This window comes from Bufo gargarizans, chromosome 6 (genome assembly GCF_014858855.1).
Source record: "Bufo gargarizans isolate SCDJY-AF-19 chromosome 6, ASM1485885v1, whole genome shotgun sequence".
NCBI classification, from domain to species: Eukaryota; Metazoa; Chordata; class Amphibia; order Anura; family Bufonidae; genus Bufo; species Bufo gargarizans.
Genome location: NC_058085.1, coordinates 76,046,702 through 76,069,618, shown reverse-complemented (window position 1 = coordinate 76,069,618; position 22,917 = coordinate 76,046,702). Strand labels below are relative to the sequence as shown.

The following is a 22,917-nucleotide window of genomic DNA, read 5'->3' as shown; positions in this document are numbered from 1 at the left end:
AAGGCAGGTCCAGCTATTGCTGATACATAGGAAGTGCTGGACTACATTTTAGCCTACACAGTCATCCAGTTTAATGGATCCACAAGAGGGAGACACAGGCAAACAAACTTTACTTGTGTAATAAAGCACTAGGAAAACAAAATTGGTTACATCAAGCCAACTTGCTACAAAAGGGTCAATTCTAAGGAACAACTCAGCAGACTGCCCAGGTGTGCACAACAGGCCCAAATCAAAAGAGAGGTGCACGGAGTGGAGGTCCAAAAACTGCATTCAGGTGATAGATATCCTAACACTTCATTCAGGTGATAAGCCAATTAACACAACAATTAAGCCATCAATCTTAATTGGATTTGGACTGTGAGGAGAGGTGACTGGCTGGCTGGGTTGCTTGGTGCTGGAACAAACCCACACACAGGTGATGCAATTAAGAGATTGACAGGCTAGATGCAGCAGCAGGGATGCAGAAAGCAGCACAGCAAAATACTCACAGAGGAAGGAGAAGCTGACGTGCAGGACTGCTGAGGCAGGGCACAGCAACTTTCCACTTGCTTGCTGGAAGGATCCTTGACATCCATCACTCAATTTCATTCTGTTTTTTTAAAACCAGATTAGAAGGGGTGCACCATTCCTGGAGGTACTGCAATACCAGGTCAATGCGTGAAGTGGACAGAGCAAGCTCTTTTTCCATCTCCCTGTTCGAAAAATCCATTTAATATATGGTCCCCAGATAGGGGACGTATCAGATATTAAACTGATAAGAACAGATTATTTTTTTTTTTCTTACCATTCAGAATGGTAAGTAACATATTTCTCAGTATGCTTTCTTACAACTGAACTAGGGATTCCCAACCAGTCCCCCAAGCTGGTACTAGCCAAGCCTTAAAAACTGCTTATCTTCTGCGATCTGACGAGTGCAGGTACAATCAGCTTAGAATAACCGTTGTTCATAAAACCGTCTGAGCTCATATACTTCACCGTTTATCCTTATGGCATATGTTAAAAACTTTTTTTATTTTTTCCTTATTTATTTTCCAAAAAGTCATCCTATTCCTATATTCTGCACCATGACCTCCACTTCTTATGTTTCCAGACTCCTTCACTATCTAAACCACCACCGTGCTTTCTATCCCAACAATATATAATATACAATCTTGATAAAATTAATCTTACACAGTCCTTTTCATCCACCAACTCTCTTTTGAACACACATAAATTCCTAACATCCCACAAGCTTTCCAAAACACATACCACTATAAACCATAACAACCTTGAATTCAATTTCCCACATGCCCCAAGACCAAACATTGCAACTTCCCAATTCATACTCCTAACTCCTGTCAAACCTTTAATCATACCTCCCATACCCTTCCATACCTGCTGAGCATACTTACAATTCCAAACCAAATGCATCACACTTTCTGATTCACCACATCCTTCTCTCGGACAAACCTCAGACTTAACTAAATCCCTTTTTTTCTGAACCTCCCTCACAGGCAAAATATTCTGCAAACTCATCCATACAACATCTTTCTGTCTATTAGACACGCCCTTGATTTGCAAATTCTTCCACACACTTTCAGCTACATTTGACCTTAAATTCATTATATCACAGACAACTTCATTCTTACCTATTTCATTCATTACCTTCTTCTTATTTTTGAAATCCTCCATTTTCAAAGCCAACAAATCATACTTTCTAACAAAACTTTCAACCACCAAATACCATTTAGGACACTTAAAAGCCACCGGAACTCTACCATCTCTTTTCTTCCACTTCAATCCAAACAACATCCACCCAGCCATATAACTCATCATATAAGCACATTTATTCTTCCTCCCATTCATTACCACAAACAACCTGATATATGTTATTCCCAAAAACACCTCCAAATTCGGTAAACCAAGTCCTCCATTCTCTCTCGATTTGTACACATACTCTCTTTTCAGTTTCTCCATCCTACTACCCCATAAGAATGTGAAAATCATTTTCTCTACTTTCTTTACTTTCATACCATTCGCTGGAAAAACACCAAACACAAACCATATCAAAGGTAAAATAACAGACTTAACAATTAGCACTTTCCCAGTCAAACTTAAAACTCTCAATCTCCAAAAATTAAACTTCCTTTCAATCCTTCTTTCACATTCATCCCAACTCTCTTTACCTTTCAAATCATCATTCAAGAAAACACCCAACACTTTTATTGCCCCAGCTTCATGCTTCACATCATCCAATCTCATCTGACTATCCCCGAAACATTTAAAGGAACACTTACTCCAATTTACTCTGAAACCCGATGCACCACAAAATAAATCCAAAATTAGTCTCGCTCTCCTCATTGCAGGCACACTATTATTAACAATGACCACATCATCCATATATCCCAAAACACTTACATTCTTACCCCCACTACCTGGAACTAACATACCCCTCATCACTTTGTCTTTCCTAATCAAGCACAACAAAACCTCTATAACACTTATAAACAACACCGGAGACATAGGGCATCCCTGCCTTACCCCTGACTGCACACGTATCTTCTTACTCAAAGAACCATTCACCAAAATCTCACTAGACACTCCATCATATAAACTCTTAACACACTTCACAAAACAATCCGGATACCCCATCACTTCCAATACCTTAAACATGTACTCATGCGATACCCGATCAAAAGCCTTTTTGAAATCAATCGTCAACACCATACACTTCTGTCTCCTATCCAAACAATCCCCAATCACATCTCTTAACAAAATTAAATTCTCCATCATACTTCTCCCAGGTACAGCACACACTTGATCCTCACCTATTACCCTATCCACAACCCCACGCATACGATTGGCCAAAAACTTACTAAAAACCTTACAATCAGCATTCAACAAAGTTATCGGCCTCCAATTCTCCACTCTCTTCTTCTCACCTTTCTTAAAAATTAACACAACCACTCCTTCTTTCATTGTCTCACTTATCTTACCACTATGCCATATATACTTACACACCTCAAACAAATCCTCTCCTATCCATTCCCAAGCACTCACATATAACTCAATAGGGATCCCATCCTTCCCAGGCGTTTTGTTTTTCTTGCCATCAAAAACAATCTTCCTAATCTCATTCATACTCATTTCATTCTTCATTCCCTCTCCATCCTCCATGCTTAACCTTTCATCTAAACACTTTAAAACGTCCTACATTAGACTTTTATCCACACCTTTCTCCGCATACAAAGTTGAATAAAATTCCTCTACTACTTTCACAACCCCTCCCCCACTTACACACTGACCTTCTCCATTAATAATCTCAGTCATATCTTCTTTGTTTCCACATATCTTCTTAAAGAAAAACCTAGTACATTTTTCATTTTCTTCTAAGAATTGCACTTTGGATCTAAAAATTATTTCCCTTCCTTTCTTTTCCATTAACTGCTTCATTTCTTCCTTTGCATTCACCAATAAATCATCCACATTGACACCTAATCTACCTAGCTTTCTCAGCCATTCAATTCTCATACCCAAATCCTTATATTCATTCCTCAGTATCCTTGCTTTCTTATAACCCCATTTCCTGAAAAAAACTTTTATTCTCTTTTTCACCCAGTCCCACCATTCTAACACATCCTCCCCCTCCATTTCATATATTCAATCCTAAAATATTTCATTACATTCTCATCATCCAGTAATTTAACATTTAACTTCCATAAACCTCTCCCATAGACACTTTCAACATTCCCTTCCACACAACACCTTAAACACATATGATCCGAGAAGCATACATCCTCCTGCCAAAAATTAATGCATTCTATATTTTTTGATAAAAAAACAAAATCTATCCTAGATTCAATGCCCCCTGCCTCTGATTTATAAGTACATGGTGGTGGTCTCCCCATCATGGATTCTGCTGCATCTAAAAAAGAAAAATCACTAATTAGTTTACCTAACATACATCCTGACACATCTTTTTTCTCACCCTCTAACACACAATTAAAGTCACCCACCATTATCGTATCCATTCTCCCAACCAAAAACACATTCAGCTTTTCCAACAGACTCACCCGTTCCTCTTTCTTCATTGACCCATAAACATTAATAACTCTAAATTTCCATTCTTTACACTTAATCACTGCCAACATACATCTCCCAGCTTCCACTATAGTATAAGAATCCACACACATACTATTATTTTTTAACAAAATACCTATACCCGAATTCCTATTTTCACTTGATCCTGACCATAATGATTCCCCATACACCCATTTATCCTTATCTATCACTTCATCTATTCCGCATTCTTGCACACATATTATATCCACGGACTGGTTTTTTAGAAACTCAAAAATGGATGTCCTTCTCGCTTTAGACTTAAGAAGCCGAACGTTCAAAGATAGAACGTTGTAGCGAGCCTTGTCCCTCATGATTGAAACTTTTTAAGGGAATAATTTTCCACTCCCCATCACTTGCTCAGCCTTCTTCACCTGGAAGGGGGTAATCACACGCAAAGCCCTGAGACATAACATCATCCAAAAAAGAATGTTCATTAGCTCTGTCAGAGCCTGGATACATATCCCTAGGACTAGCCCCTTCACTCAAAGGGGACTCCATCCTAGGTCTTTTGATAGACAAGTCCAAACCCGACTCCTCTGGCTCTCTTATTAGTTTTGATGAACCTCCCTGATCCTCCTCCTCTCCTCCCACTTGTTCTTCATTCCACGGCATCTCTGGAGACCTGGACAAAGAAGTATCCATCTCTCCGTCTCCTTGCAGCCCAGTAATCACGTCTGACGGCAATACCAAGTCCACCACAGGTAAAGAAACGTCCATTTCTCCTTTATCACCGCCTCCTTCCTCCACAGGACCCTCCTCGCCTCCAACGCTTTTATTGGCATCACTACTCTGTGCACTATACCTTTCCGGAACCGGAGTCCATGTTCTAGCTGCCTCTGAGTAAGTTTTAGGCATAGATCTAGTATTCAGAGGACATGCTCTGAAGAGGTGCCCCTCCTGCCCACACACATTACACACCGGGTCATTTTGGCACACCCTGGACACATGCCCGTCCTTATTACTAGGGATGAGCGAACTCGAACTGTATAGTTCGGGTTCGTACCGAATTTTGGGGTGTCCGTGACACGGACCCGAACCCGGACATTTTCGTAAAAGTCCGGGTTCGGGTTCGGTGTTCGTCGCTTTCTTCGCGCTTTTGTGACGCTTTCTTGGCGCTTTTTGAAAGGCTGCAAAGCAGCCAATCAACAAGCGTCATACTACTTGCCCCAAGAGGCCATCACAGCCATGCCTACTATTGGCATGGCTGTGATTGGCCAGAGCACCATGTGACCCAGCCTCTATTTAAGCTGGAGTCACATAGCGCCGCCCGTCACTCTGCTCTGATTAGCGTAGGGAGAGGTTGCGGCTGCGACAGTAGGGCGAGATTAGGCAGATTAACTCCTCCAAAGGACTTGATTAACTGATCGATCTGCAGCTGTGGATCATTGAGCTGCTGATCCTCAATTGCTCACTGTTTTTAGGCTGCACAGACCGTTTGTCAGTCTCATTTTTCTGGGGTGATCGGCGGCCATTTTGTGTCTTGTGGTGCGCCAGCACAAGCTGCGACCAAGTGCATTTAACCCTCAATGGTGTGGTTGTTTTTTGGCTAAAGCCTACATCAGGGTGAAGCTGTCACACCAAGTGCATTTAACCAGCAATAGTCTGTTCATTTTTTGGCCATATACAAAATCAGGGGCAAGCTGCGCCTGTCACCAAGTGCATTTAACCCTCAATGGTGTGGTTGTTTTTTGGCTAAAGCCTACATCAGGGTGAAGCTGTCACACCAAGTGCATTTAACCAGCAATAGTCTGTTCATTTTTTGGCCATATACAAAATCAGGGGCAAGCTGCGCCTGTCACCAAGTGCATTTAACCCTCAATGGTGTGGTTGTTTTTTGGCTAAAGCCTACATCAGGGTGAAGCTGTCACACCAAGTGCATTTAACCAGCAATAGTCTGTTCATTTTTTGGCCATATCCCAGTCTAATTCTGTCACTAAATCCATACCGGTCACCCAGCGCCTAAATACTAGGCCTCAAATTTATATCCAGCTAAATCTGTCCCTAGTGCTGTAGCTGGGCGAGTTATTTAGTGTCCGTTCAAGCACATTTCTTGTTCTGGGTTGAAATACAATTCCCAATTTAGCAATTTCATAATTTAGTGGTTCCTGCTATATCAGAGCTCTTTGAAATCTATCCCAAAAAGGGTATATAATATTGAAGGTGCACATAGGGTCATTCAGAGTAACTTCACACACACCCGCTACTGTGTATTTCCAAGTCTAATTCTGTCACTAAATCCATACCGGTGACCCAGCGCCTAAATACTAGGCCTCAAATTTAATTCCCTCTAAATCTCTCGTTACCCACCGCTGTACTGTTGTTGCTGGGCAAGATATTTAGTGTCCGTCAAAGCACATTTTTTGTTCTGGGTTGAAGTACAATTCCCAATTTAGCAATTTCATAATTTAGTGGTTTCTGCTATATCAGAGCTATTTGAAATCTATCCCAAAAAGGGTATATAATATTGAAGGTGCACATAGGGTCATTCAGAATAACTTCACACACACCCGCTACTGTGTATTTCCAAGTCTAATTCTGTCACTAAACCCATACCTGTCACCCAGCGCCTAAATACTAGGCCTCAAATTTAAATCCCTCTAAATCTCTCGTTACCGTTGTCCTGTTGTAGCTGGGAAAGTTATTTAGTGCCCGTCAAAGCACATTTTTTGTTCTGGGTTGAAGTACAATTCCCAATTTAGCAATTTCATAATTTAGTGGTTCCTGCTATATCAGAGCTATTTGAAATCTATCCCAAAAAGGGTATATAATATTGAAGGTGCACATAGGGTCATTCAGAATAACTTCACACACACCCGCTACTGTGTATTTCCAAGTCTAATTCTGTCACTAAATCCATACCGGTGACCCAGCGCCTAAATACTAGGCCTCAAATTTAATTCCCTCTAAATCTCTCGTTACCCACCGCTGTACTGTTGTTGCTGGGCAAGATATTTAGTGTCCGTCAAAGCACATTTTTTGTTCTGGGTTGAAGTACAATTCCCAATTTAGCAATTTCATAATTTAGTGGTTTCTGCTATATCAGAGCTATTTGAAATCTATCCCAAAAAGGGTATATAATATTGAAGGTGCACATAGGGTCATTCAGAATAACTTCACACACACCCGCTACTGTGTATTTCCAAGTCTAATTCTGTCACTAAACCCATACCTGTCACCCAGCGCCTAAATACTAGGCCTCAAATTTAAATCCCTCTAAATCTCTCGTTACCGTTGTCCTGTTGTAGCTGGGAAAGTTATTTAGTGCCCGTCAAAGCACATTTTTTGTTCTGGGTTGAAGTACAATTCCCAATTTAGCAATTTCATAATTTAGTGGTTCCTGCTATATCAGAGCTATTTGAAATCTATCCCAAAAAGGGTATATAATATTGAAGGTGCACATAGGGTCATTCAGAATAACTTCACACACACCCGCTACTGTGTATTTCCAAGTCTAATTCTGTCACTAAATCCATACCGGTGACCCAGCGCCTAAATACTAGGCCTCAAATTTAATTCCCTCTAAATCTCTCGTTACCCACCGCTGTACTGTTGTTGCTGGGCAAGATATTTAGTGTCCGTCAAAGCACATTTTTTGTTCTGGGTTGAAGTACAATTCCCAATTTAGCAATTTCATAATTTAGTGGTTTCTGCTATATCAGAGCTATTTGAAATCTATCCCTAAAAGGGTATATAATATTGAAGGTGCACATAGGGTCATTCAGAATAACTTCACACACACCCGCTACTGTGTATTTCCAAGTCTAATTCTGTCACTAAACCCATACCTGTCACCCAGCGCCTAAATACTAGGCCTCAAATTTATATCCAGCTAAATCTGTCCCTAGTGCTGTAGCTGGGCGAGTTATTTAGTGTCCGTTCAAGCACATTTCTTGTTCTGGGTTGAAATACAATTCCCAATTTAGCAATTTCATAATTTAGTGGTTCCTGCTATATCAGAGCTCTTTGAAATCTATCCCAAAAAGGGTATATAATATTGAAGGTGCACATAGGGTCATTCAGAGTAACTTCACACACACCCGCTACTGTGTATTTCCAAGTCTAATTCTGTCACTAAATCCATACCGGTGACCCAGCGCCTAAATACTAGGCCTCAAATTTAATTCCCTCTAAATCTCTCGTTACCCACCGCTGTACTGTTGTTGCTGGGCAAGATATTTAGTGTCCGTCAAAGCACATTTTTTGTTCTGGGTTGAAGTACAATTCCCAATTTAGCAATTTCATAATTTAGTGGTTTCTGCTATATCAGAGCTATTTGAAATCTATCCCAAAAAGGGTATATAATATTGAAGGTGCACATAGGGTCATTCAGAATAACTTCACACACACCCGCTACTGTGTATTTCCAAGTCTAATTCTGTCACTAAACCCATACCTGTCACCCAGCGCCTAAATACTAGGCCTCAAATTTAAATCCCTCTAAATCTCTCGTTACCGTTGTCCTGTTGTAGCTGGGAAAGTTATTTAGTGCCCGTCAAAGCACATTTTTTGTTCTGGGTTGAAGTACAATTCCCAATTTAGCAATTTCATAATTTAGTGGTTCCTGCTATATCAGAGCTATTTGAAATCTATCCCAAAAAGGGTATATAATATTGAAGGTGCACATAGGGTCATTCAGAATAACTTCACACACACCCGCTACTGTGTATTTCCAAGTCTAATTCTGTCACTAAATCCATACCGGTGACCCAGCGCCTAAATACTAGGCCTCAAATTTAATTCCCTCTAAATCTCTCGTTACCCACCGCTGTACTGTTGTTGCTGGGCAAGATATTTAGTGTCCGTCAAAGCACATTTTTTGTTCTGGGTTGAAGTACAATTCCCAATTTAGCAATTTCATAATTTAGTGGTTTCTGCTATATCAGAGCTATTTGAAATCTATCCCTAAAAGGGTATATAATATTGAAGGTGCACATAGGGTCATTCAGAATAACTTCACACACACCCGCTACTGTGTATTTCCAAGTCTAATTCTGTCACTAAACCCATACCTGTCACCCAGCGCCTAAATACTAGGCCTCAAATTTAAATCCCTCTAAATCTCTCGTTACCGTTGTCCTGTTGTAGCTGGGAAAGTTATTTAGTGCCCGTCAAAGCACATTTTTTGTTCTGGGTTGAAGTACAATTCCCAATTTAGCAATTTCATAATTTAGTGGTTCCTGCTATATCAGAGCTATTTGAAATCTATCCCAAAAAGGGTATATAATATTGAAGGTGCACATAGGGTCATTCAGAATAACTTCACACACACCGCTACTGTGTATTTCCAAGTCTAATTCTGTCACTAAATCCATACCGGTGACCCAGCGCCTAAATACTAGGCCTCAAATTTAATTCCCTCTAAATCTCTCGTTACCCACCGCTGTACTGTTGTTGCTGGGCAAGATATTTAGTGTCCGTCAAAGCACATTTTTTGTTCTGGGTTGAAGTACAATTCCCAATTTAGCAATTTCATAATTTAGTGGTTTCTGCTATATCAGAGCTATTTGAAATCTATCCCTAAAAGGGTATATAATATTGAAGGTGCACATAGGGTCATTCAGAATAACTTCACACACACCCGCTACTGTGTATTTCCAAGTCTAATTCTGTCACTAAATCCATACCGGTGACCCAGCGCCTAAATACTAGGCCTCAAATTTAATTCCCTCTAAATCTCTCGTTACCCACCGTGTACTGTTGTTGCTGGGCAAGATATTTAGTGTCCGTCAAAGCACATTTTTTGTTCTGGGTTGAAGTACAATTCCCAATTTAGCAATTTCATAATTTAGTGGTTCCTGCTATATCAGAGCTATTTGAAATCTATCCCAAAAAGGGTATATAATATTGAAGGTGCACATAGGGTCATTCAGAATAACTTCACACACACCGCTACTGTGTATTTCCAAGTCTAATTCTGTCACTAAATCCATACCGGTGACCCAGCGCCTAAATACTAGGCCTCAAATTTAATTCCCTCTAAATCTCTCGTTACCCACCGCTGTACTGTTGTTGCTGGGCAAGATATTTAGTGTCCGTCAAAGCACATTTTTTGTTCTGGGTTGAAGTACAATTCCCAATTTAGCAATTTCATAATTTAGTGGTTTCTGCTATATCAGAGCTATTTGAAATCTATCCCTAAAAGGGTATATAATATTGAAGGTGCACATAGGGTCATTCAGAATAACTTCACACACACCCGCTACTGTGTATTTCCAAGTCTAATTCTGTCACTAAATCCATACCGGTGACCCAGCGCCTAAATACTAGGCCTCAAATTTAATTCCCTCTAAATCTCTCGTTACCCACCGGTGTACTGTTGTTGCTGGGCAAGATATTTAGTGTCCGTCAAAGCACATTTTTTGTTCTGGGTTGAAGTACAATTCCCAATTTAGCAATTTCATAATTTAGTGGTTTCTGCTATATCAGAGCTATTTGAAATCTATCCCTAAAAGGGTATATAATATTGAAGGTGCACATAGGGTCATTCAGAATAACTTCACACACACCCGCTACTGTGTATTTCCAAGTCTAATTCTGTCACTAAACCCATACCTGTCACCCAGCGCCTAAATACTAGGCCTCAAATTTAAATCCCTCTAAATCTCTCGTTACCCGTTGTCCTGTTGTAGCTGGGAAAGTTATTTAGTGCCCGTCAAAGCACATTTTTTGTTCTGGGTTGAAGTACAATTCCCAATTTAGCAATTTCATAATTTAGTGGTTCCTGCTATATCAGAGCTATTTGAAATCTATCCCAAAAAGGGTATATAATATTGAAGGTGCACATAGGGTCATTCAGAATAACTTCACACACACGCTTCTGTGCATTTCCAAGTCTAATTCTGTCACTAAATCCATACCGGTGACCCAGCGCCTAAATACTAGGCCTCAAATTTAATTCCCTCTAAATCTCTCGTTACCCACCGCTGTACTGTTGTTGCTGGGCAAGATATTTAGTGTCCGTCAAAGCACATTTTTTGTTCTGGGTTGAAGTACAATTCCCAATTTAGCAATTTCATAATTTAGTGGTTTCTGCTATATCAGAGCTATTTGAAATCTATCCCTAAAAGGGTATATAATATTGAAGGTGCACATAGGGTCATTCAGAATAACTTCACACACACCCGCTACTGTGTATTTCCAAGTCTAATTCTGTCACTAAATCCATACCGGTGACCCAGCGCCTAAATACTAGGCCTCAAATTTAATTCCCTCTAAATCTCTCGTTACCCACCGTTGTACTGTTGTTGCTGGGCAAGATATTTAGTGTCCGTCAAAGCACATTTTTTGTTCTGGGTTGAAGTACAATTCCCAATTTAGCAATTTCATAATTTAGTGGTTTCTGCTATATCAGAGCTATTTGAAATCTATCCCTAAAAGGGTATATAATATTCAAGGTGCACATTGGGTCATTCAGAATAACTTCACACACACACGCTTCTGTGCATTTCCAAGTCTAATTCTGTCACTAAATCCATACCGGTCACCCAGCGCCTAAATACTAGGCCTCAAATTTATATCCCGCTGAATTTGAATACAATACATTGGGCCAAATAATATATTTGTTGTTGTGGTGAACCATAACAATGAGAAAAACATCTAGTAAGGGACGCGGACGTGGACATGGTCGTGGTGGTGTTAGTGGACCCTCTGGTGCTGGGAGAGGACGTGGCCGTTCTGCCACATCCACACGTCCTAGTGTACCAACTACCTCAGGTCCCAGTAGCCGCCAGAATTTACAGCGATATATGGTGGGGCCCAATGCCGTTCTAAGGATGGTAAGGCCTGAGCAGGTACAGGCATTAGTCAATTGGGTGGCCGACAGTGGATCCAGCACGTTCACATTATCTCCCACCCAGTCTTCTGCAGAAAGCGCACAGATGGCGCCTGAAAACCAACCCCATCAGTCTGTCACATCACCCCCATGCATACCAGGGAAACTGTCTCAGCCTCAAGTTATGCAGCAGTCTCTTATGCTGTTTGAAGACTCCGCTGGCAGGGTTTCCCAAGGGCATCCACCTAGCCCTTCCCCAGCGGTGAAAGACATAGAATGCACTGACGCACAACCACTTATGTTTCCTGATGATGAGGACATGGGAATACCACCTCAGCATGTCTCTGATGATGACGAAACACAGGTGCCAACTGCTGCGTCTTTCTGCAGTGTGCAGACTGAACAGGAGGTCAGGGATCAAGACTGGGTGGAAGACGATGCAGGGGACGATGAGGTCCTAGACCCCACATGGAATGAAGGTCGTGCCACTGACTTTCACAGTTCGGAGGAAGAGGCAGTGGTGAGACCGAGCCAACAGCGTAGCAAAAGAGGGAGCAGTGGGCAAAAGCAGAACACCCGCCGCCAAGAGACTCCGCCTGCTACTGACCGCCGCCATCTGGGACCGAGCACCCCAAAGGCAGCTTCAAGGAGTTCCCTGGCATGGCACTTCTTCAAACAATGTGCTGACGACAAGACCCGAGTGGTTTGCACGCTGTGCCATCAGAGCCTGAAGCGAGGCATTAACGTTCTGAACCTGAGCACAACCTGCATGACCAGGCACCTGCATGCAAAGCATGAACTGCAGTGGAGTAAACACCTTAAAACCAAGGAAGTCACTCAGGCTCCCCCTGCTACCTCTTCTGCTGCTGCCGCCTCGGCCTATTCTGCTGCTGCCGCCTCGGCCTCTTCCTCCGCCTCTGGAGGAACGTTGGCACCTGCCGCCCAGCAAACAGGGGATGTACCACCAACACCACCACCACCACCTCCGTCACCAAGCGTCTCAACCATGTCACACGCCAGCGTTCAGCTCTCCATCTCACAAACATTTGATAGAAAGCGTAAATTCCCACCTAGCCACCCTCGATCCCTGGCCCTGAATGCCAGCATTTCTAAACTACTGGCCTATGAAATGCTGTCATTTAGGCTGGTGGACACAGACAGCTTCAAACAGCTCATGTCGCTTGCTGTCCCACAGTATGTTGTTCCCAGCCGGCACTACTTCTCCAAGAGAGCCGTGCCTTCCCTGCACAACCAAGTATCCGATAAAATCAAGTGTGCACTGCGCAACGCCATCTGTAGCAAGGTCCACCTAACCACAGATACGTGGACCAGTAAGCACGGCCAGGGACGCTATATCTCCCTAACTGCACACTGGGTAAATGTAGTGGCAGCTGGGCCCCAGGCGGAGAGCTGTTTGGCGCACGTCCTTCCGCCGCCAAGGATCGCAGGGCAACATTCTTTGCCTCCTGTTGCCACCTCCTCCTTCTCGGCTTCCTCCTCCTCTTCTTCCACCTGCTCATCCAGTCAGCCACACACCTTCACCACCAACTTCAGCACAGCCCGGGGTAAACGTCAGCAGGCCATTCTGAAACTCATATGTTTGGGGGACAGGCCCCACACCGCACAGGAGTTGTGGCGGGGTATAGAACAACAGACCGACGAGTGGTTGCTGCCGGTGAGCCTCAAGCCCGGCCTGGTGGTGTGTGATAATGGGCGAAATCTCGTTGCAGCTCTGGGACTAGCCAATTTGACGCACATCCCTTGCTTGGCGCATGTGCTGAATTTGGTGGTGCAGAAGTTCATTCACAACTACCCCGACATGTCAGAGCTGCTGCATAAAGTGCGGGCCGTCTGTTCGCGCTTCCGGCGTTCACATCCTGCTGCTGCTCGCCTGTCTGCGCTACAGCGTAACTTCGGCCTTCCCGCTCACCGCCTCATATGCGACGTGCCCACCAGGTGGAACTCCACCTTGCACATGCTGGACAGACTGTGCGAGCAGCAGCAGGCCATAGTGGAGTTTCAGCTGCAGCACGCACGGGTCAGTCGCACTACAGAACAGCACCACTTCACCACCAATGACTGGGCCTCCATGCGAGACCTGTGTGCCCTGTTGCGCTGTTTCGAGTACTCCACCAACATGGCCAGTGGCGATGACACCGTTATCAGCGTTACAATACCACTTCTATGTCTCCTTGAGAAAACACTTAGGGCGATGATGGAACAGGAGGTGGCCCAGGAGGAGGAGGAGGAGGATGAGGAAGAGGGGTCATTTTTAGCACTTTCAGGCCAGTCTCTTCGAAGTGACTCAGAGGGAGGTTTTTTGCAACAGCAGAGGCCAGGTACAAATGTGGCCAGCCAGGGCCCACTACTGGAGGACGAGGAGGACGAGGATGAGGAGGAGGTGGAGGAGGATGAGGATGAAGCATGGTCACAGCGGGGTGGCACCCAACGCAGCTCGGGTCCATCACTGGTGCGTGGCTGGGGGGAAAGGCAGGACGATGACGATACGCCTCCCACAGAGGACAGCTTGTCCTTACCCCTGGGCAGCCTGGCACACATGAGCGACTACATGCTGCAGTGCCTGCGCAACGACAGCAGAGTTGCCCACATTTTAACCTGTGCGGACTACTGGGTTGCCACCCTGCTGGATCCACGCTACAAAGACAATGTGCCCACCTTACTTCCTGCACTGGAGCGTGATAGGAAGATGCGCGAGTACAAGCGCACGTTGGTAGACGCGCTACTGAGAGCATTCCCAAATGTCACAGGGGAACAAGTGGAAGCCCAAGGCCAAGGCAGAGGAGGAGCAAGAGGTCGCCAAGGCAGCTGTGTCACGGCCAGCTCCTCTGAGGGCAGGGTTAGCATGGCAGAGATGTGGAAAACTTTTGTCAACACGCCACAGCTAACTGCACCACCACCTGATACGCAACGTGTTAGCAGGAGGCAACATTTCACTAACATGGTGGAACAGTACGTGTGCACACCCCTCCACGTACTGACTGATGGTTCGGCCCCATTCAACTTCTGGGTCTCTAAATTGTCCACGTGGCCAGAGCTAGCCTTTTATGCCTTGGAGGTGCTGGCCTGCCCGGCAGCCAGCGTTTTGTCTGAACGTGTATTCAGCACGGCAGGGGGCGTCATTACAGACAAACGCAGCCGCCTGTCTACAGCCAATGTGGACAAGCTGACGTTCATAAATATGAACCAGGCATGGATCCCACAGGACCTGTCCGTCCCTTGTCCAGATTAGACATTAACTACCTCCCCATAACCATATATTATTGGACTCCAGGGCACTTCCTCATTCAATCCTATTTTTATTTTCATTTTACCATTATATTGCGATGCTACCCAAAGTTGAATGAACCTCTCCTCTGCCTGTGTGCTAGGCCTAAATATATGCCAATGGACTGTTGCAGTGGTGGCTGACATGAAGCCTGATTCTCTGCTATGACATGCAGACTAATTCTCTGCTGACATGAAGCCAGATTGTCTGTTACGGGACCTCTCTCCTCTGCCTGGGTGCTGGGCCTAAATTTATGACAATGGACTGTTGCAGTGGTGGCTGACGTGAAGCCTGATTCTCTGCTATGACATGCAGACTGATTCTCTGCTGTCATGAAGCCAGATTGTCTGTTACGGGACCTTTCTCCTCTACCTGGGTTCTGGGCCTAAATTTATGAAAATTGACTCTTACAGTGGTGGGTGACGTGAAGCCTGATTCTCTGCTATGATATGAAGACTGATTCTCTGCTGACATGAAGCCAGATTGTCTGTTACGGGACCTTTCTCCTCTGCCTGGGTTCTGGGCCTAAATTTATGAAAATTGACTCTTACAGTGGTGGGTGACGTGAAGCCTGATTCTCTGCTATGATATGAAGACTGATTCTCTGCTGACATGAAGCCAGATTGTCTGTTACGGGACCTTTCTCCTCTGCCTGGGTTCTGGGCCTAAATTTATGAAAATTGACTCTTACAGTGGTGGGTGACGTGAAGCCTGATTCTCTGCTATGATATGAAGACTGATTCTCTGCTGACATGAAGCCAGATTGTCTGTTACGGGACCTTTCTCCTCTGCCTGGGTTCTGGGCCTAAATTTATGAAAATTGACTCTTACAGTGGTGGGTGACGTGAAGCCTGATTCTCTGCTATGATATGAAGACTGATTCTCTGCTGACATGAAGCCAGATTGTCTGTTACGGGACCTTTCTCCTCTGCCTGGGTTCTGGGCCTAAATTTATGAAAATTGACTCTTACAGTGGTGGGTGACGTGAAGCCTGATTCTCTGCTATGATATGAAGACTGATTCTCTGCTGACATGAAGCCAGATTGTCTGTTACGGGACCTTTCTCCTCTGCCTGGGTTCTGGGCCTAAATTTATGAAAATTGACTCTTACAGTGGTGGGTGACGTGAAGCCTGATTCTCTGCTATGATATGAAGACTGATTCTCTGCTGACATGAAGCCAGATTGTCTGTTACGGGACCTCTCTCCTCTGCCTGGGTGCTGGGCCTAAATATATGCCAATGGACTGTTGCAGTGGTGGCTGACGTGAAGCCTCATTCTCTGCTATGACATGCAGACTAATTCTCTGCTGACATGAAGACAGATTCTCTGTTACGGGACCTCTCTCCTCTGCCTGGGTGCCGGGGCCTAAATATCTGAGAATGGACTGTTCCAGTGGTGGCTGACGTGAAGCCTCATTCTCTGCTATGACATGCAGACTAATTCTCTGCTGACATGAAGACAGATTCTCTGTTACGGGACCTCCCTCCTCTGCCTGGGTGCTGGGCCTAAATATATGCCAATGGACTGTTGCAGTGGTGGCTGACGTGAAGCCTCATTCTCTGCTATGACATGCAGACTAATTCTCTGCTGACATGAAGACAGATTCTCTGTTACGGGACCTCCCTCCTCTGCCTGGGTGCTGGGCCTAAATATATGCCAATGGACTGTTGCAGTGGTGGCTGACGTGAAGCCTCATTCTCTGCTATGACATGCAGACTGATTCTCTGCTGACATGAAGCCAGATTCTCTGTTACGGGACCTCTCTCCTCTGCCTGTGTGTGTGCTGGGCCTAAATATATGCCAATGGACTGTTGCAGTGGTGGCTGACGTGAAGCCTCATTCTCTGCTATGACATGCAGACTGATTCTCTGCTGACATGAAGCCAGATTCTCTGTTACGGGACCTCTCTCCTCTGCCTGTGTGTGTGCTGGGCCTAAATATATGCCAATGGACTGTTGCAGTGGTGGCTGACGTGAAGCCTCATTCTCTGCTATGACATGCAGACTAATTCTCTGCTGACATGAAGACAGATTCTCTGTTACGGGACCTCCCTCCTCTGCCTGGGTGCTGGGCCTAAATATATGCCAATGGACTGTTGCAGTGGTGGCTGACGTGAAGCCTCATTCTCTGCTATGACATGCAGACTAATTCTCTGCTGACATGAAGACAGATTCTCTGTTACGGGACCTCTCTCCTCTGCCTGGGTGCCGGGGCCTAAATATCTGAGAATGGACTGTTCCAGTGGTGGGTGACGGGAAGCCAGATTCTCTGCTATGGAACCTCTCTCCAATTGATTTTGGTTAATTTTTATTTATTTAATTTTTATTTTAATTCATTTCCCTATCCACATTTGTTTGCAGGGGATTTACCTACATGTTGCTGCCTTTTGCAGCCCTCTAGCTCTTTCCTGGGCTGTTTTACAGCCTTTTTAGTGCCGAAAAGTTCGGGTCCCCATTGACTTCAATGGGGTTCGGGTTCGGGACGAAGTTCGGATCGGGTTCGGATCCCGAACCCGAACATTTCCGGGATGTTCGGCCGAACTTCTCGAACCCGAACATCCAGGTGTTCGCTCAACTCTACTTATTACACTTTATACATCTAACAGAAGCTGCTGCACATTGGTCCATCACGTGTCAAAAGGTTCTACTTCTTCTGCAAAAAAGTGGGTTGCCAGGAAAAAATAGGTAACCTTTATCCCTTCCAATGGCAAAAGTTAGTGGTGGATAACATAAACCACCCGGGCTTGTCACATCCCCCTTAAATTTAACAAAAAACTTGTACTTCCCTGTCCAGATTCCTTCCAGATTCTGAACCTTGTGGGAAAACCGTATTTGCTCACAGTATCTGCTCAAGAAGGCAGTAATGTTTTCCAAGGGAACATAAGGGTTATGCATAAAGACTACCAGTGGTACATCGTCATTATACAGCAAGGTGAAAGTCACCCCATCAAACACAGGATCCTTCTCGTATCCCCTCAGGAACACCAATAGATTATGACAAGCAGGAGCATTGTTAAAAACCAGAGTAAAAGATCCTTTCCTTGGGTCTTGCAAGCACAAAATATCGTCTTTACTCACATGAAGTCGTTTGAACAGCACCTCCTTGACCAAATATTCCAGCGTGAAAATTCCTCTCTTCTCCTCCTCGATATCGATCCGAAATCCATTTTTAACCCGGAAATCTCCGGCCTCTGCAGAGCGAATCTTCACTCCCATGTTGATCGCCTTCCCGACCCTCAGCCTTGGCTACGTCTGGACATGCCTCGATCGTAGCCAAAAGGCCGAGAAGCGATAACCCGCTCGGCCTCGACAACGGGGCCGCTATTCGCAAACGCAGAGCACTTCTCAAGGCAACAGTCTATAGGCCTCAGCCCCAAACACAGTCCGGGAGGCTTCTTTCTCTCACAAACCAGGGAAAACGTGCGTCCTACGCTCTGAAATCAACAGCATACTCCACTTTGTGTTTTTCGGAACTGCATAGCTCCACCCACCACTTTTGGTCACGCCTTTTCTTCGCACGAAATTCCTGGTGCCAAAGCGCGCCAAGCAGAATGACCGATAAGAAGTCAATGGAGAGAAGTAAGTGAGAGGAAAAAAAAAAAAGGTATCTATGCATTGTGATGCATTGTTGAGTGTGATGTCATCCAGTGACCTGACCTTACTTGACCTCTGACCTGACAGGCCTCTTGTGACACGTGCAGTGTTCCGTCCATTGGCAAGACAAGGCAGGTCCAGCTATTGCTGATACATAGGAAGTGCTGGACTACATTTTAGCCTACACAGTCATCCAGTTTAATGGATCCACAAGAGGGAGACACAGGCAAACAAACTTTACTTGTTTAATAAAGCACTAGAAAAGCAAATTGGTTACATCAAGCAAACTTGCTACAAAAGGGTCAATTCTAAGGAATAACTCAGCAGACTGCCCAGGTGTGCACAACAGGCCCAAATCAAAAGAGAGGTGCACGGACGGAGTGGAGGATCCAAAAACTGCATTCAGGTGATATCCAAACACTTCATTCAGGTGATAAGCCAATTAACACAACAATTAAGCCATCAATCTTAATTGGATTTGGACTATGAGGAGAGGTGACTGGCTGGCTGGGTTGCTTGGTGCTGGAACAAACCCACACACAGGTGATGCAATTAAGAGATTGACAGGCTAGATGCAGCAGCACCAGGGATGCAGAAAGCAGCACAGCAAAACCCTGACAGAGGAAGGAGCAGCTGAAGTGCAGGACTGCTGAGGCAGGACACAGCAACTTTCCACTTGCTTGCTGGAAGGATCCTTGACATCCATCACTCAATTTCATTCTGTTTTTTCATACCAGATTAGAAGGGGTGCACCGGTCCTGAAGGTACTGCAATACCAGGTCAATGCGTGGAGTGGACAGAGCAAGCTCTTTTTCCATCTCCCTGTTCGAAAAATCCATTTAATATATGGTCCCCAGATAGGATCAGATATTAAACTGATAAGAACAGATTTTTTTTTTTTTTTTTTTAAGTTGATAGCGTCAGAAGACGCCACATATTTATATTAAACCAAATATGTATTGCGTCTCATCATCCGAATCAACAGTTTTTTTAATTTTTAATTATATTTTCCTTATTTGTTTTCTTAAAAAAATAATTACAAATTTAACATGAAAGACAAACATAACATAACATAACACAAAAAAACTTTCATTTTCTTTTAAACCAAGATTGTTTTACCAAATTTAAATAAAGAAATCAACAAAGCATCTTGTAGCTTAGTGAGTTCTTCCATTGTCATATCAATTCTGTTTTCTACTGCATCCACAATCCATTTCTGAATCTCAAAGCTTTCAAAGGCCTTCGGTTCCTCTATATACACTTCCAGCATCTTATTCCGAGCAAGACTTAACTTTTTACCAGGATAGGTTTTCATCAACTTTGGTATAAACGTTTTAAACTCTTCTGTTAACTCAAATTCCCCATGTGCTTTCTCAGCCTCACTCATTTCTTCTGAAGTTGACATATCTAAGCTCAAATCTTCTATTTGCTTTTGTACCATATCTTCTGCTTGCTTTTGTGCCTTATCTTCTGCTTGCTTTTGTGTTTTGTCTTCTGTTTGCTTTTGTGCCTTCTCAGGGCACTCTCTAGCAAAGTGTCCTATTTTCTTACATAAATTACATTTCCTCCCTTGTGTGCATTCTGTATATTTATGCCCTTCTTGTAAACATCTAGTACAAATTTCCTTTGTACAAGACTCTTTTTCGTGGCCATATTCTTTACAATTTTTACAAAAAGACTGCATACCTGCAAGAAATAAATCACCTGTTGCACCACCAATCTTAAATCTTGCCGGCGGTAGCATAAACTCATCCGATTTTTTCTTACATTTCTTCATTTCACACAAGAATCTCCATTTACCAGTCCATATTTTAAAGGCGTTCAAAATTTTCCCCTTACTTGTTACTTTAGCACAATAATTCTCCAAAAATCCAATAATTTCTTCCTCTGAAACATACGGTGAGTACATCTTAACAACTAACAGTTTTTCATTCTCCACAAAGTGGGGTATTACCTTCACTTTAGTCATCTTAGGATGCTTCTTCACCTTCTCTAAAACGTCCAAGAAAAACAGGTAATTTTCTCTTCCAGCAAATGTTACGTCATAGTAACCTCTCTTTGGATAATCCATTATCGTCAGGATCCATTCGTGCTTCATCTGAAAAAGACCCAAGATCAGGTCCTTTACCAGAAACTCCAAGTCCTCCTGTATAATAAAATGGATAGCATTCCGAGTTCTTGCGTATTCTGCAATAGCCTCCATAGTACTTTCTGAGCGACTCCAAATGGCCAAGCGAGTCACAACCACGACACTTAAAAAGTGCCAGGTGATCGCTTCCCGTTGCTCCGGGACTAAGCCTTCCCTCTAATAGTAGCAAGGGGTCCAGCAGCAGCTATCAACTACTGCCTTCCCCCAAGGTCAGGGTACCCGGAGCACCTCTGGCTAAGACACAGCGCAGCACCTCTCGATACTACACTTTATCTTAGCCAAAAGGCCGAGAAGCGATAACCCGCTCGGCCTCGACAACGGGGCCGCTATTCGCAAACGCAGAGCACTTCTCAAGGCAACAGTCTATAGGCCTCAGCCCCAAACACAGTCTGGGAGGCTTCTTTCTCTCACAAACCAGGGAAAACGTGCGTCCTACGCTCTGAAAATCAACAGCATGCCCCACTTCGTGTTTTTCGGATCTGCATAGCTCCACCCACCACTTTTGGTCACGCCTTTTCTTCGCACGAAATTCCTGGTGCCAAAGCGCGCCAAGCAGAATGACCGATAAGAAGTCAATGGAGAGTAGTAAGTGAGAGAAAAAAAAAAAAAAAGGTATCTATGCATTGTTCATTGTGATGTCACGGCCCCATTGTTGAGTGTTCCGTCAGAGCCCTTGTGATGTCATCCAGTGACCTGACCTTACTTGACCTCTGACCTGACAGGCCTCTTGTGACACGTGCAGTGTTCCGTCCATTGGCAAGACAAGGCAGGTCCAGCTATTGCTGATACATAGGAAGTGCTGGACTACATTTTAGCCTACACAGTCATCCAGTTTAATGGATCCACAAGAGGGAGACACAGGCAAACAAACTTTACTTGTTTAATAAAGCACTAGAAAAAACAAAATTGGTTACATCAAGCCAACTTGCTACAAAAGGGTCAATTCTAAGGAACAACTCAGCAGACTGCCCAGGTGTGCACAACAGGCCCAAATCAAAAGAGAGGTGCACGGAGTGGAGGTCCAAAAACTGCATTTAGGTGATATCCAAACACTTTATTCAGGTGATAAGCCAATTAACACAACAATTAAGCCATCAATCTTAATTGGATTTGGACTGTGAGGAGAGGTGACTGGCTGGCTGGGTTGCTTGGTGCTGGAACAAACCCACACACAGGTGATGCAATTAAGAGATTGATAGGCTAGATGCAGCAGCAACAGGGATGCAGAAAGCAGCACAGCAAAACCCTCACAGAGGAAGGAGAAGCTGAAGTGCAGGACTGCTGAGGCAGGACACAGCAACTTTCCACTTGCTTGCTGGAAGGATCCTTGACATCCATCACTCAATTGCATTCTGTTTTTTGATACCAGATTAGAAGGGGTGCACCGGTCCTGGAGGTACTGCAATACCAGGTCAATGCGTGGAGTGGACAGAGCAAACTCTTTTTCCATCTCCCTGTTCGAAAAATCTATTTAATATATGGTCCCCAGATAGGGGACGTATCAGATATTAACCACTTCCCATCTGGGCCATTTGCCCCCTTCCTGACCAGGCCTAATTTTGCAAAACTGACCTATCTCACTTTATGTGGTAATAGCTTTGGAACGCCTTTATTTATCCAAGTCATTCAGAGATTGTTTTCTCGTGACACATTGTACTTCATGATAGTCATAAATTTGAGTCAATATATTTCACCTTTATTTATGAAAAAATCCCAAATTTACCCAAAATTTTGAAAAATTTGCAATTTTCTAAATTTCAATTCCTCTGCTTTTTAAACAGAAAGTGATACCTCATAAAATATTTATTACTTAACATTCCCCATATGTCTACTTTATGTTGGCATCATTTTGGAAATGTCATTTTATTTTTTTAGGACGTTAGAAGGCTTAGAAGTTTAGAAGCAATTCTTCACATTTTTAAGAAAATTGCCAAAACCCACTTTTTAAGGACCAGTTCAGGTCTGAAGTCACTTTGTGGGGCCTACATAGTGGATACCCCCATAAATGACCCCATT

The 22,917-nt window shown here is 43.8% G+C and overlaps 1 non-coding gene and 2 pseudogenes across 1 annotated transcript; all 3 read right to left on the bottom strand.

The window, feature by feature from the left end:
• Positions 1-612: 612 nt before the first annotated feature.
• Positions 613-808, bottom strand: LOC122942674. Its single transcript, XR_006390634.1, has one exon. It is a non-coding gene; the product is annotated as a U2 spliceosomal RNA (small nuclear RNA).
• An 18,686-nt stretch (positions 809-19,494) lies between these two features.
• On the bottom strand, positions 19,495-19,668 carry LOC122942824 (annotated as a pseudogene).
• Positions 19,669-22,282: 2,614 nt separating this feature from the next.
• On the bottom strand, positions 22,283-22,380 carry LOC122942869 (annotated as a pseudogene).
• Positions 22,381-22,917: the final 537 nt, after the last annotated feature.